Below are 13,307 nucleotides of genomic sequence, written 5' to 3' on the forward strand. Positions count from 1 at the left end.
GACCCCCAAGACATTCAATAACACTGGAGCTTTGCAGGCTCAGTGGGGATACACAGTTGCCTGCCATTAGACAGAGACCCATTCTGGATACGAGTATTTCTGTTTCATGACTGTGAGTCAAGAAGGGGAGCAGTGTGTAAACTGAGCTGGTCAGGAGCAGACCTGACAAAGCTGTGACACAAACTCATGATTCCTCCCTTGCTGCCTCTTGCTCAGGGGAGCAAGTGACTTCATCCTTCTCTATGGAGCAGCTTTTCCTTCCATGTGCCCCAACTGGCTACTCTGGGTAGAGGCTGGGGGAGCCAGGGTTCCTCATTCTCTTCCCACCCTTTGGCAGAGGTAAAAACCATGTTGCTTTCTCAGATATTCAGTACAACATTTGGGACAGTGACTCCGGTAAGAGTCAGTGGTTCCCATTTCAGACAACAGCTCAAGCCCTGAAGTCCACCCCAGTGGCAGGATTATCCACAGCTTTGGCGTTGCTAAGTTACCAGAGGTTACTCAGTCAGTTTTCATCTCATCTCCAACCTCTTACAGACTTTTCACATAAACGCCCTGTGGCTCTGATTGGCCAAGTTTGAAGTTGCATTTCCCTGTGCATTTCGCTGTGCTAGGTGGAAGGGACACCCCTATGAGCTCTGGCAGGGATGGGGTTAAAACAGCTCCCCAAATTGCCAGCCTCCTGTGCACTCAGCTAGCCAGCAGGTAGAATGGTTGGTGCTGCAAGCAAGGTCTGTGCTTCATTAGCAGCAAGCCAGCTAGTTCCTTGAGTTATGAGATCTATAAACACACAGGCAAGGCCAGCACTGCAAGAGAGAGGGGGCTACTGCAAAATTGGTCACGTCTCTTTTGGGCAGAGTTGTAATCTTTGTACTGCGGACTTCCTTGGGAAGACCCACCCTTTGGCTCAATCATCATCTGGTGTAAATCAGGGTAGCTCCATTAAGGGAGTCTTGTCAATTTACACCAGCCAAGCATACAGCCCATAGGTGCCAACTTTTCCCTGCGCTACTGGGTGCACGCGCCCCACCGCCCCTGGCCCCACCCTGACTCCACCCTTTCCCCGCCCCTACCCCACCCCCATTCTAACCCCTTCCCCAAAGTCCCTGCCCCAACTCCACCCCCTCTCTGTCCCTATTGGACCCCTGCCCCAAATCCCCGCTCCGGCCCCACCTCTTCCCCGAGCGCACCGTGTCCCCCCCCCTCCTCCCTCCCTCCCAGCGCTTGCCACGTGAAACAGCTGTTTTGCGGTGCAAGTGCTGGGAGCTAGGGGGAAAAAGCAGGCATGAGAAATGGTCAGGGGAGGAGGCGGAGGTGAGCTGGGGTGGGGAGCTGCACCCACCAGTTTTTCCCCATGGGTGCTCCAGCCCCAGAGCATCCACAGAGTCAGCGCCTATGATCTGGCCCTTTTTGTCTTTCACTATGTCTCTGTGCAGCTTGTTGTTATGTTTGCTATAGTTTGCTGTTCTAAGCCTTCTCCATGGGCCAGATTCGTTCTTTCACGACCATCAACTGCTCTCTAACAGGAATATGGCCCAGTTAGCCTATCAGAATCCCATGTCCAGTCCCAGTCTCCATACTACCCATGTGACGATTGTGTTCCCAGTAAGTTTTCAGGCCCCAGCATATAGCTCAGTAAGCAGGACTTCACTGCTTGCTGCACTAAATAGATGGCACACAAGAAGTTTAGAAGTTACAACACTTGTATATCGGGCATCATCGACATACATTAAACCCATGATCGGCATCATCCTGCTCTTCAGGCCTGTAGCGCTGCAGTGCCATCTGCTGAGCTTTTGAAATAATTTGAGTTACTAAGGCCTGGTCTACACTAGGACTTTAAATCGAATTTAGCAGCGTTAATTCGAACTAACCGTTCAACCGTCCACACCAGGAAGCCATTTAATTCGAACTAGAGGGCTCTTTAGTCCGAATTTGGTACTCCACCCCGACAGGTGGAGTAATGCTAAATTCGACATGGCTAGCTCGAATTAGGCTAGGTGTGGATGCAAATCGAACTTAGTAGCTCCGGGAGCTATCCCACAGTGCACCACTCTGTTGACGCTCTGGACAGCAGTCCGAGCTTCGATGCTCTGAGCAGCCACACAGGAAACGACCCGGGAAAATTTGAATTCCTTTTCCTTTCTGGACAGTTTTAATCTCATTTCGTGGTTGGACATCGTGGCGAGCTCAGCAGCACTGGCAGCAATGCAGAGCTCTCCCAGAAGAGGAGTTCATGTAATCTCTGAATAGAAAGAGGGACCCGGCATAGACTGACCAGGAACTCTTGGATGTGTGGGGCGAGGAGTCTGTGCTTTCGGAGCTGCGCTCCAACAAACGGAATGCAAAGACCTACGAGAAGGTCTCCAAAGCCATGATCCAGACAGAGGATACAGCCGTCATGCAACGCATCGCCGCGTGAAAACCAAGGACCCCAGACAAGGCTACCAAAAAATCAAAGCGGCAAACGGACGCTACGGAGCCTGCCACCACTGCCCCACCAGTGACCGTGGACTCTGATGATGGGACAGTGTCGACGGACAGTTCCTCGACGATGTTCGCGGATGGGGAAGATGAGGAAGTGTTTGTGGAGGACGAGGCAGGCGAGAGCGCTTACAACGCTGGTTTCCCCGACAGCCAGGATCTATTCATCACCGTCACGGAGATCCCCTACCAACCCTCCCCGGCCATTAACCTGGATCCTGAATCAGGGGTAGGAGCAGTCGGTAAGTGCTTTAACCATGTTAACTTTTATTCTTAATATAACAGCAATCTGAAGTGTGTGAGAAGGAGGGCTCTCTATATATGGTGATAGAACAGAAATCCTCCTGGGAGATCTCCACGAAGCTCTCCTTCCGTTAATTGATAAGCATCAGCAGGAGGTTCCTGGGGAGAGCTGCCTTATTGGGTGCTCCGTGGTAGCACAGTTTTCCGCGCAAGGCTTTCATGCGGTATTCAGGGAGCATTGCCTCCCCGAGCACGGCTGCATCGGTCCGTGGTTCGTGATAGATTTCACGCAGCATGCGCTCTCTATCTCCTTCAGTGCCCATCCTCACGGTGATCTCGCTAGGAGACTCATGCATCTAAGTAGTGGAATTACTGTTATGGTGCGCCTGGTCCAAAGTATTTTTAATAAATCCACGGACAGACGGCATAGCACAGACTCAGCACGCAGCTGCGTGACGAGCGTAACGGAAAGCCAAAGAATATAATGGACGCTCATGGAGGGAGGGGGGAATGAGGACGCAAGGTATCCCACAGTTCCTGCTGTCTCCGAAAAGTATTTGCATTCTTGGATGAGCTCCAAATGCTTCTAGGGTCAAACACAGTGTCTGCGGTGGGTCAGGGCATAGTTCTGCAATTTGCGCACACACCCCACCCACCACCAGAAGTGAAAGGGAAAACAATCCTCTCTTGACTCTTTTACATGTCACCCTATCTTTACTGAATGCTGCAGATAGACGCGATGGTGCAGCAGTCAACACCAACATCCTTGCTCCCCCCACGCTATGGATGGCTGATGGTGCAATATGGCTGGTATCCGTCCTCATTATCAGCCTATTGGCACATAGGGCAGTGCAAAAGGACTGGTAACCATGCGTACTAGCATCAGTAAGGTCGATCAAGGGCGCCTGGCCCTAATTTTTCATGGTAGATGGTGCAGTATGGCTGGTAACCGTCCTCATCATTGCAACAGGGGGCTGAGCTCCATCAGCCCCCACCCTTCCTGTGTAAAGAAAAGATTGAATTGCCCCTGGACTAGCAGAGGGATGATGGGTTCTTTCATCCACAGTAATTAATGTCCTGCCTGGACTATCATTGCAGCTGGAGGCTTCCTTCCACTCATTTCTCACAAACAAGTCACTGTGTCTTATTCCTGCATTCTTTATTACTTCATCACACAAGTGGTGGGACAATGGTATGGTAGCCCAGGAAGGCTGTGGGAAGGCCGGAATGAACAGGTGGTGTTGTTGCAGGAGCACCCCCTGTGAATAGCATACAGCTCCAAATTTATGCAGGATCGGACACAGAGCAGCTGTGCTCTCTGGTTCTATGATACAGTGGTTCTCTAGTACACTTGCCCATAATCTAGGCAGGACTGATTCTATTTTTAGATACCAAAAAGGAGGGATTGACTCAGGGAGTCATTCCCAATTTTTGCTTTTGCGCCCCTGGCTGCTCGGCCAGGGGCACTTATGACAGCACCAAATGGTGCAGGGCAAAAGGACAGGTAACCATGCCCATCTTATTACCATCTTATTACCAATTTATGGTATGGTAGATGGTACAATATGGCTGGTAACCATCTCTGCTGTCATGCAAAAGCAAAAGCATGCTACTGTGTAGCGCTGCTGGCCCGCCTCTGTCAGCGGCATCTAGTACACATACGGTGACATACACAAAAGGCAAAACAGTGTCCATGGTTGCCATGCTATGGCGTATGCCAGGGCAATTCTGGGAAAATGGGCTTGAAATGATTGTCTGCCGTTGCTTTCCCGGAGGAAGGAATGACTGGCGACATTTACCCAGAATCCACCGCGAAAATTATTTGTGCCCCAGCAGGCACAGGGGTCTCAACCCAGAATTCACAGAGACAGCCTAGACTCAGTTAATTGTTCGCAAAAATGTATCTTTGCAAGGAATTCACTCCCTGTTTCCCATCTCACAGCTTCCACTGTCTCCAGACCTGCCACAGCATCCCCCTCGCAGAGGCTGGCAAAGATTAGGCAGAGAAAGAAAAAGACAAGGGACAAGATGTTCGATGAACGTATGGGCTGCTACCTAGCAGAGGCGGACCAGCAGAGCCAGTGGAGGGAGACCGTCTCTCTGTGGCAGCGCTCACACAGCGAACGGGAGGAGAGGTGGCGTGAGGAAGAGAAGCAGGCAACTGAAACGCTGCTTGGACTAGTGAGGGAGCAAACGGACACGCTCAGGCGCCTTGTGGATGTTCTGCAGGACCGCAGGAGGACAGAGCCCCCCTGCAGTGTATCTGCAACCGCCCTCCCCCGCCACAAAGTCCCATACCCCCCTCACCCAAAATAACCAGAAGGAGGGGCGCCAGAGGCCGTGTAAACTGTCACTGCACCCCAGCAGAGTGCTCAAGTACCCAAAAGCTCTCATACCCTACATTTGCAGAAGTCGTTCCCTTCCGGACTCACACAAGTCCCAATCCCAGTTCCATCCCCTAAGTGTCTACTTAAGTAATAAAAATACTTTGCTGTTAATTACTGTTTCCGTCATGTTTTTTCAAAGAAGACTGTGTTTGAATGGGGGGCGTGGGGAAGGGGGTTGTTAATTGCATAGGACAGTCACCTTTCCCAGGGTACAGACACGGGGACAGGATCAGCACCGGGTCACACACACAGTGCAGTCAGTAGGCACCCTGGTCGGTATGGGAGGTGGTTTCCAGGTTCTGTGTGGGCGGGGGGGATGTGACTTTGTAGCGGGGGAGGGCGGTTACAGATCTTATACAGCGGTCCTTGTCCTGGATCGCTGAGTCACGCAGCTGAGGAATCTGTATCCGTACTCCTCCGCCACAAGGTCACATATCCCCCCGCACACAGAATTCGAAAAAGAGGGATGGCAGGCTCCGTTGAAAGAAGCATTCCGGCACTGCGGACCGCTCTAGGAGCAGGAGCCTGTCATTCGTTGAGTTTAGAGGCGGTCTTTACATCACCGCACACCCTACCCAGCACAGTCTGCCTCCCAGTTTCAACCCTTTAACGCAAAGTCATGAATAAAGAAACCTTTCTTCAGTAACAATGGGACCTGTATTTTATTTTTACACGTGTGTTGGAAGTGGGGGAAAGGGGTGAACGGGGTATGTAACCGAAGAGGAGAGTCAACAGTCAGTGGGTAAAGAAACAGGGGCAGGTTCAGCTTCTCTGTAAAGAAAATGAACAGTCACAGGTCACGCTGCTCGCTGGTATTTGAAGAGTTCCTTGTCGCTGTCCCAGGCGCCTGTATAGGGCTTCATGAGCAAGTGCATTAGCGGGCAGGCTGGGTCCCCGAGGATGACTTTAGGAATCTGCTCATCCACAACAGTTATTTCGTGGTCCGGGAAGAAACTACCTTCCTGCAGGCGTCTGAGCAGCCCACAGTTCCTGAAAACACGCATCATGAACCTTCCCGGCCACCCGACGTTGATGTTTGCAAAACGTCCCCTATGGTCCCCCAGTGCTTGCAGCACCATTGAAAAGTAGCCCAATTTCTCATCAGCTGACTGTGGAAGAGGTGGACGATAAAGTGCGAGGAGGAGAAAACGGCGATGATCGCAGCGGGCTCCATGATTGCAGTGCTGTGGCGTCCGCGCTGTCACTGACCAGAAAAGTGCACGAACAGATTGCCCGCAGGCACTTTCAAGGAGGGAGGGAGGGAGGTTGTGATTGACGGTTCAATGACGACACTTACCCAAAACCACCCTCGACACATTTCTCCCCCCAGCAGGCATTGGGGGCTCTACCCAGCATTCCAATGGGCAGCGGGGACTGCGGGAACTGTGGGATAGCTTCCCACAGTGCACCGCTTCCAAAGTCGACGCTGGCCCCGTGAATGTGGACTCAGAAATTCGAATTAGTGTATTTAGCATGGATACACAAATTCGACTTCATAAGGTCGAATCCACAAATTCGAACTAAGTTGATTCGAAATAGTCTTGTAGTGTAGACAAGGCCTAAAGCACAATCACCTTCACCAATTAAAGGTAATGGGTTCAGGTAGGCAAGGCCTTGAAAATCTTTATTGTTATATTTGAAAGACTCTGATTCAATAGATCAGCTGCAGACGGAATAGTGCAAATGCATATAAATGTCGAGTCTCACTTTTTTGACAAGGATAACAAAACAGCCTGCAGCACAAGACCAGGATTAGATTGTCTTCAGCCTCTTAACAGGACAGTGGATAATCCTCATTAAGAAATGGCTTGAGGAAAGCCTGCATTCTGATTGGGTCAATAGCCACAGCCTAATATCCTGGCTAAACACCATCAGTCACAACCAGTTTGTTTATTGAAGTGAGTCAGATAAAAGCAGTGCCCCTTTAGCAGCAATTGGGCAGTGAAGGTGCAGGGTTTGTGAAATGCTCAGACATCCTTGGCTAAAGAGATATAGCTATTCAGCTTGCCATTGTTTATTGATAGTGACTTTGTAACATTCCTTGATTTCCAATCAGCAGAAAACACAGCCATGTATACGACGCATTTTTCTAAAAAAATCAAATATCTTTGGGTTTTTAAAAACCAGTCTAGATTACTAACCATGGTCTCTATTTTGTAAGCAGCTCCCTGCTGGCAAATCTCTGCATAGATGTTGCGTGCACAGGATCAGGGCCCATGTTTGTGCTCATCGTTACCTACCCGCTCCTCCCTGTTGTCTATTTAAATGTAAGTTATAACCTTTAAAAAAATCCTTCCCAGAAGTCTTGATTCTCCCTTCTCCTCTCTCTGTTCTGTTATTTCCTTGTCTCTCTCCTCCCCTATTTGTGCCTCTTCTCCCCTTCTGTTCTCCTCTTTCTGCTCCTGGCTGTGGGGCATTTTGAAAGGCTGTTTTAAAAGGAGAAGTGACTGCTCTGCTGGGCTACCTGGCTCCGGGCCAAGCCTTCAATGTGGAGGAAACGAGAGTCAGAAGGGTTTTTTTCAGCTTGTTCCAATGTGAACTTCTCAGTTTAAAGGAACTAGTGGTAAGTTTAAAAATCTGGTTGATTTTCAAAGCAGTCCAGGGGACACAGCTGACTGGATTTGAAGAAAGCCTCTATCTTGAGAGAGAGAATTCCCGAGCTATATCACAAGTGCACACAAACCACTTTGGATTATTACAGTGTTTTGGTGCTTGTGTTACTTTCTAGTCAATTTCCTTCTGAGCCTCTCAAACAGTTGCCTAATGATGCAAGCTTTGGGTTACATACATAGTAGGAGGCATGTTTGTGTGTTTAAAAATGGTTTCCTCTAAAGTTTAAATAAGTCTTTCGTAGAATATCAGGGTTGGAAGGGACCTCAGGAGGTATCTAGTCCAACTCCTTGCTCAAAGCAGGACCCATCCCCAGCTAATTTTTTTTGCCCCAGATCCCTAAATGGCCCCCTCAAGGATTGGGCTCACAACTCTGGGTTTAGCAGGCCAATGCTCAAACCACTGAGCTATCCCTCCCCCCTGTCTTTGACTGTCAATGGGATTTAGGCTCCTAAGTGCCTAAATCCCATTTGAAAGTAATATTTAGGGGCCTAAATCAGCTAGAGGTTGCGACACTGAGCACAGCAATGCTGAAATACTTTTAAAAACCTGTGCCCCGGTGCACATCTCATTATAGGAGTAAATTCCACAGCCTTTTCAGTATTGTACGTGACTCTTTTCTGTGTCCCTCATTTTGGTCTCCGTTACACATTGCACCCTGCATTTGGGACTGGGCAAGTTGAGTGGTATGCCCCAAAGAGCTTACAAATTTAGCATCTGCTGAGAGACAAGAAGTGGATACAACAAAAGGAAAGGGAGGACGAGATAATAGTGAAATAATCACACTTACTAGTTTACTATCACAAGCATAGTCACAGCACACTCTGTGCTTAGTCAAGTGTTTGGTAGTCATCACAGCAGAAGTGGTAATTGAATCTAACGTTGTGTGAGCAGTACTATCACAAACTCTCAGATCACCCAGGACAATCTCTGGATAGCTTTACAGATGACTGGAGAAAACATCATCCTGCCTTTTCCTCAAGCAGAATGCCAGAAGGAGATAGATTAATCTAACACTAATCAAAAGGCTTTTCTGGAACTTCCCCCTTCTTTCATTCTCCTTCCACGGGGAGGTTTGGGCACCATGTATACTATGCAATCTACTGGGTATAACATGTCTCATACTTTAAGGTGGTCAGTATTGTCATAAAACAGTTCAGTCTTGCCTGTGTGAGTGGAGCCAGTCTGTTATTTTAAAACCATATAAATGAACAGCCTTCTAGACCTGGTCTTTATTAAATAAACTGACTAAAACTGTGTGCAGTAAGCCACACGTGGTACCAAGCCTCATGTTCCCCCCACACACACACAAACACTATGAAGGGCTGGCCCTATTTATGTTTTTTTGATGTCACCAGGCTCTGTGGAGTTCTCTACTCTAAAACCCAGAAGCATCACTGGCACCATTTCCCAGTAGTCCACGGACTGGTAGGTGCTCTGGTGGTTTTGACTCTGCTCAAAGAAAGAACACCAACCATAAAAGCTCTTGGTCAATAAGGCCTTGGCTGGACAGATGTAGTTATTTGGGTGCAAGTTTGTTTTAATTCACACCTTCGTTGTTTTTGTGCAAGTCTGCGTGGATACTCTTCTTTTGTAGCAAGAGGATCTTATTTTAATTTTGGTTAAGCTGACTTTTTTTTTAATAAGCTACACCAAAATAAGACACCTTATTTCAAAATAAGGGCTTGTCTCTAGGGAAACTAGGGAAATCAAGAGTTTTGATAAGAGTCAATATAAAGTATGAGAGGGACAAAGACAAAGAAAATGGTTTTCAAACTTTTTGGTGTCAGGGGTATTTCTTAATACACATTTTTCATTCTCTTGTTTCATATGAAATCCCCACTGTACCAGGAAATGTGCATCCTCTATAGGCACAGTCAGGCCTGTTCCACTGCTACGGGTTATCAGCCCCTTGCATTCAAAGCCAGGCATTCAGGGTGAGGAGGAGCACCTGACTGGCCCTAAGCATGGGCCCTGATAGGTATGGGAAAGCAGAGTAAGATAGAAGAGCTCCCTGCCTTCAGGCTGAGGAGGGGAGAGCCAGCTGTTGGGCTTCTGGAGAAGAGTGTAACGAGGGGTTAGGTAGGACTGGTACTGAGCGAGGGATCAAGGCAGGAAGTAGCCTGTGGAAGCTAGGACAGATAGCTGCTCCTCTGCGTGCAGAGTCTAGGGGCTTGTTCCTGGTCTAGAGGGAGGGACTGGGCTTGCCTATATCTCAGCTGGGAGTGATGGTATGTGGCAATCAGGTTAGGCAGAAACCACTTGTGAGTAAGTGAAAGGATTTAGAGCTGGTTTATCTGCAAACTTGCACTGAAATAATTACATGAGTTTGATTATTATTTGTGTCATTGTAGTGCCTAGGAGCCCTAATCATGAACCAGGAGCCCATTGTGCTAGGTGCTGTACAAATACAGAACAAAAGACAACCCCTGCCCCAAGGGCTTGCTTGAATCCACGCCTCTTGTTCTTTCGTGCAAGTCTTTGTGTGAACGCTTAAGGTGTGTCTCTATGGAGACTTAGGGCAGGTCTACACTACAAATTTACAGATTGTAGCACATCTAGTAGAGACCCTCTAGGCCAGTGGTTTTCAAACTTTTTTTCTGGTGACCCAGTTGAAGAAAATTGTTGATACCCATGACCCAACGGAGCTGGGGATGAGGGGTCTGGTGTACGGGAGGGGCTCAGGGCTAGGGCAGAGGGCTGGTGTCTGGGGGTGAAGGCTGCGAGGTGGATCTGGGAATGAAGGGTTCAGGGTGTGGGAGGGGGCTCTGGGCTGGGGCAGGGGGTTGGGGTGGGGGCTGAGGGTGCAGGCTCTGGGGTGGGGTTGGGGATGAAGGGTTTGGGGTGCATGAAGGGGGGACTCAGGGATGGGGCAGGGGATTGGGGCTTACCTCGGGCAGCTCCCGGGCAGTGGTGCAGTGGGGGTGCAGAGGTAGGCCTCCTGCCTGTCCTGGCACTGCGAACTGCACTACACCCCAGAAGCAGGCAGCGGCAGGTCCGGCTCCTAGGTGGAGGTGCGCAAGTGGCTCTGCATGACTCTCGGCCACAGGCACCGCCCCCCCAGCTCCCATTGACCCATTCCCGGCCAATGGAAGTACGCAGCCGGTGCTCAGGGCAGCACCCACAGCTCCATGGCCCTCCCATCTAGGAGCCAGACCTGCTGCTGGCCACTTCCGGGGCGTAAGCTGTGTCAGAACAGGTAGGGACTAGCCTGCCTTAGTCGGTCAGCACCGCCGGTGGGACTTTTAATGGCCCGGTCAGCGGTGCTGACCATGCCGCCGCAACCCAGCGCCTGACATTCTGAAACCCAGTTCTGGGTCGCGACACACGGTTTGAAAACGACTGCTCTAAGCCAATGGGAGAGAGCTGTCCTGTCGGCTTAATGACTCCTCCTGCCTGAGAGGTGGTAGCTATGTCAATGCGAGAAGCTCTCCTGTCAACATAACACTATCTACACAAGGGGGTTAAGGCTGGTATAACTACATTGTTCAGTGGTGTAGATTTTTCACACCCCTGAGGCCTGGTCTACACTATGAGTTTATATCGAATTTAGCAGCGTTAAACTGAATTAAGCCTGCACCCGTCCACACAACGAAGCCCTTTATATCGATATAAAGGGCTCTTAATACCGATATCTGTACTCCTCCACGATGAGGGGAGTAGCGCTGAAATCGGTATTGCCATTTCAGATTAGGGTTAGTGTGGCCGCAAATCGACGGTATTGGCCTCCGGGACCTACCCCACAGTGCACCATTGTGACCGCTCTGGAAAGCCATCTGAACTCGGATGCACTGGCCAGGTAGACAGGAAAAGCCCCGCAAACTTTTGAATTTCATTTCCTGTTTGCCCAGCATGGACAGTTGATCAGCACAGGTGATCATGCAGTCTGAGAATCGAAAAAGAGCTCCAGCATGGACCGTACGGGAGGTACTGGATCTGATCTCCATAGAACTCCGTTCCAAAAGACGAAATGAAAAAACATTTGAAAAAATTTCCAAGGCCATGATGCAGAGAGGCCACACCAGGGACTCAGTACAGTGCCATGTGAAAGTTAAAGAGCTCAGACAAGCCTACCAGAAAACCAAAGAAGCAAACGGAAGGTCCGGGGCAGGGCCGCAAACATGCTGCTTCTACGTTGAGCTGCATGCAATTCTAGGGGGGGGTCCACCACCACTACCCCACCCCTGTCCGTGGATTCCGAGGTGGGGGTGGTAATCGCAGCCATGGCTGAGGATTCTGCGGACGGGGAAGATGAGGAGGAAGAGGAGGACGAGCTTGCAGAGAGCACACATCACTCCGTTCTCTCCAACAGCCAGGAGCTTTTTCTCAGCCTGACGGAATTGCCCTCCCAGCCCTCCCAAGCAACTATCCCAGACAATGAAGCCATGGAAGGGACCTCTGGTGAATGTACCTTTGTAAATATAAAAAGTGGTTTAAAAGCAAGCGTTTTTTAATGATTAATTTGCCCTGAGGACTTGGGATGCATTTGCGGCCAGTACAGCTACTGTTAATGTGTCTGGATATGGAGCGGAAATCCTCCAGGGACATCTCCATGAAGCTCTCCTGGAGGTACTCCAAAAGCCTTTGCAGAAGGTTTCTGGGCAGCACAGCCTTATTCCGTCCTCCATGGTAGGACACTTGACCACGCCATGCTAGTAGCAAGAAATCTGCTATCATTGCATGACAAAGCCTGTCAGTGTATGGTCCTGGTGTTTGCTGGCATTCAAGCAACATCCGTTCTTTATCTCGCTGTGTTATCCTCAGGAGAGTGATATCGTTCATGGTAACCTGGTTGAAATACGGGAATTTAATTAAGGGGACAGAGATGGCCATTCCTACTGGGCTGTTTGCCTGTGGCTGAAAAAAAATCCTTCTCTGCAGTTAGCCAAGCGGCGGGAGGAGGGAGTGATTGGCACTGAGCTTTTTTGCGTTTGGCTAGCAGGGATCTTCCCTGCTACCAGCCACGCGATGCGGGGTAGGGTGGCTAGCTGGGATCTTCCCTGCTACCAGCCATGTGGTGGGGGGAGGGGTAAAGCGATCATCCCAGAGAATTGGATGGGGGAGGTTCTGGTGCTGCACGTTAACAGGAAAGAAGCAGCACTCAACGGGCTTTGCTTGGTATGTGGGAAAGGAGGGCGCTGGATATATGAAGGCTGCAGAAGCCAAAAGACAATGGCTTACCATGGCCGCATGCAAGCCGAATTCTGTTGCCCGGACCTACGTCTGTGATCTCTAACACCAGAGCCGCAGGCACTCAATATTAAGATGCAAAATGCGACCTTGTACTGAAATCACATGTGCTATGTAATGTGAATAGTGTTGTTCACCGTGAAAGAGTATACCCATTGTTCTGTAAAATGTATCTTTTTAAATACTTCTCTCCCTTTTTTCCCTCCCTCCTGCAGCTGCAAATTTTTCAAGCCTCCCTCCTCCATCCCGAAGGCTATCTCAGATAAGGCGGCGAAAAAAAAGAACGCGAGACGAAATGTTCTCAGAAATCATGGAAGAGACCCGCAATGAAAGAGCTCATCTGAATGAGTGGAAGGACGTGGTATCAAAGTACAGGAAAGATGCCAGTGAGCG

Source organism: Mauremys mutica, chromosome 6 (genome assembly GCF_020497125.1).
Source record: "Mauremys mutica isolate MM-2020 ecotype Southern chromosome 6, ASM2049712v1, whole genome shotgun sequence".
Lineage (NCBI taxonomy): Eukaryota > Metazoa > Chordata > Testudines > Geoemydidae > Mauremys > Mauremys mutica.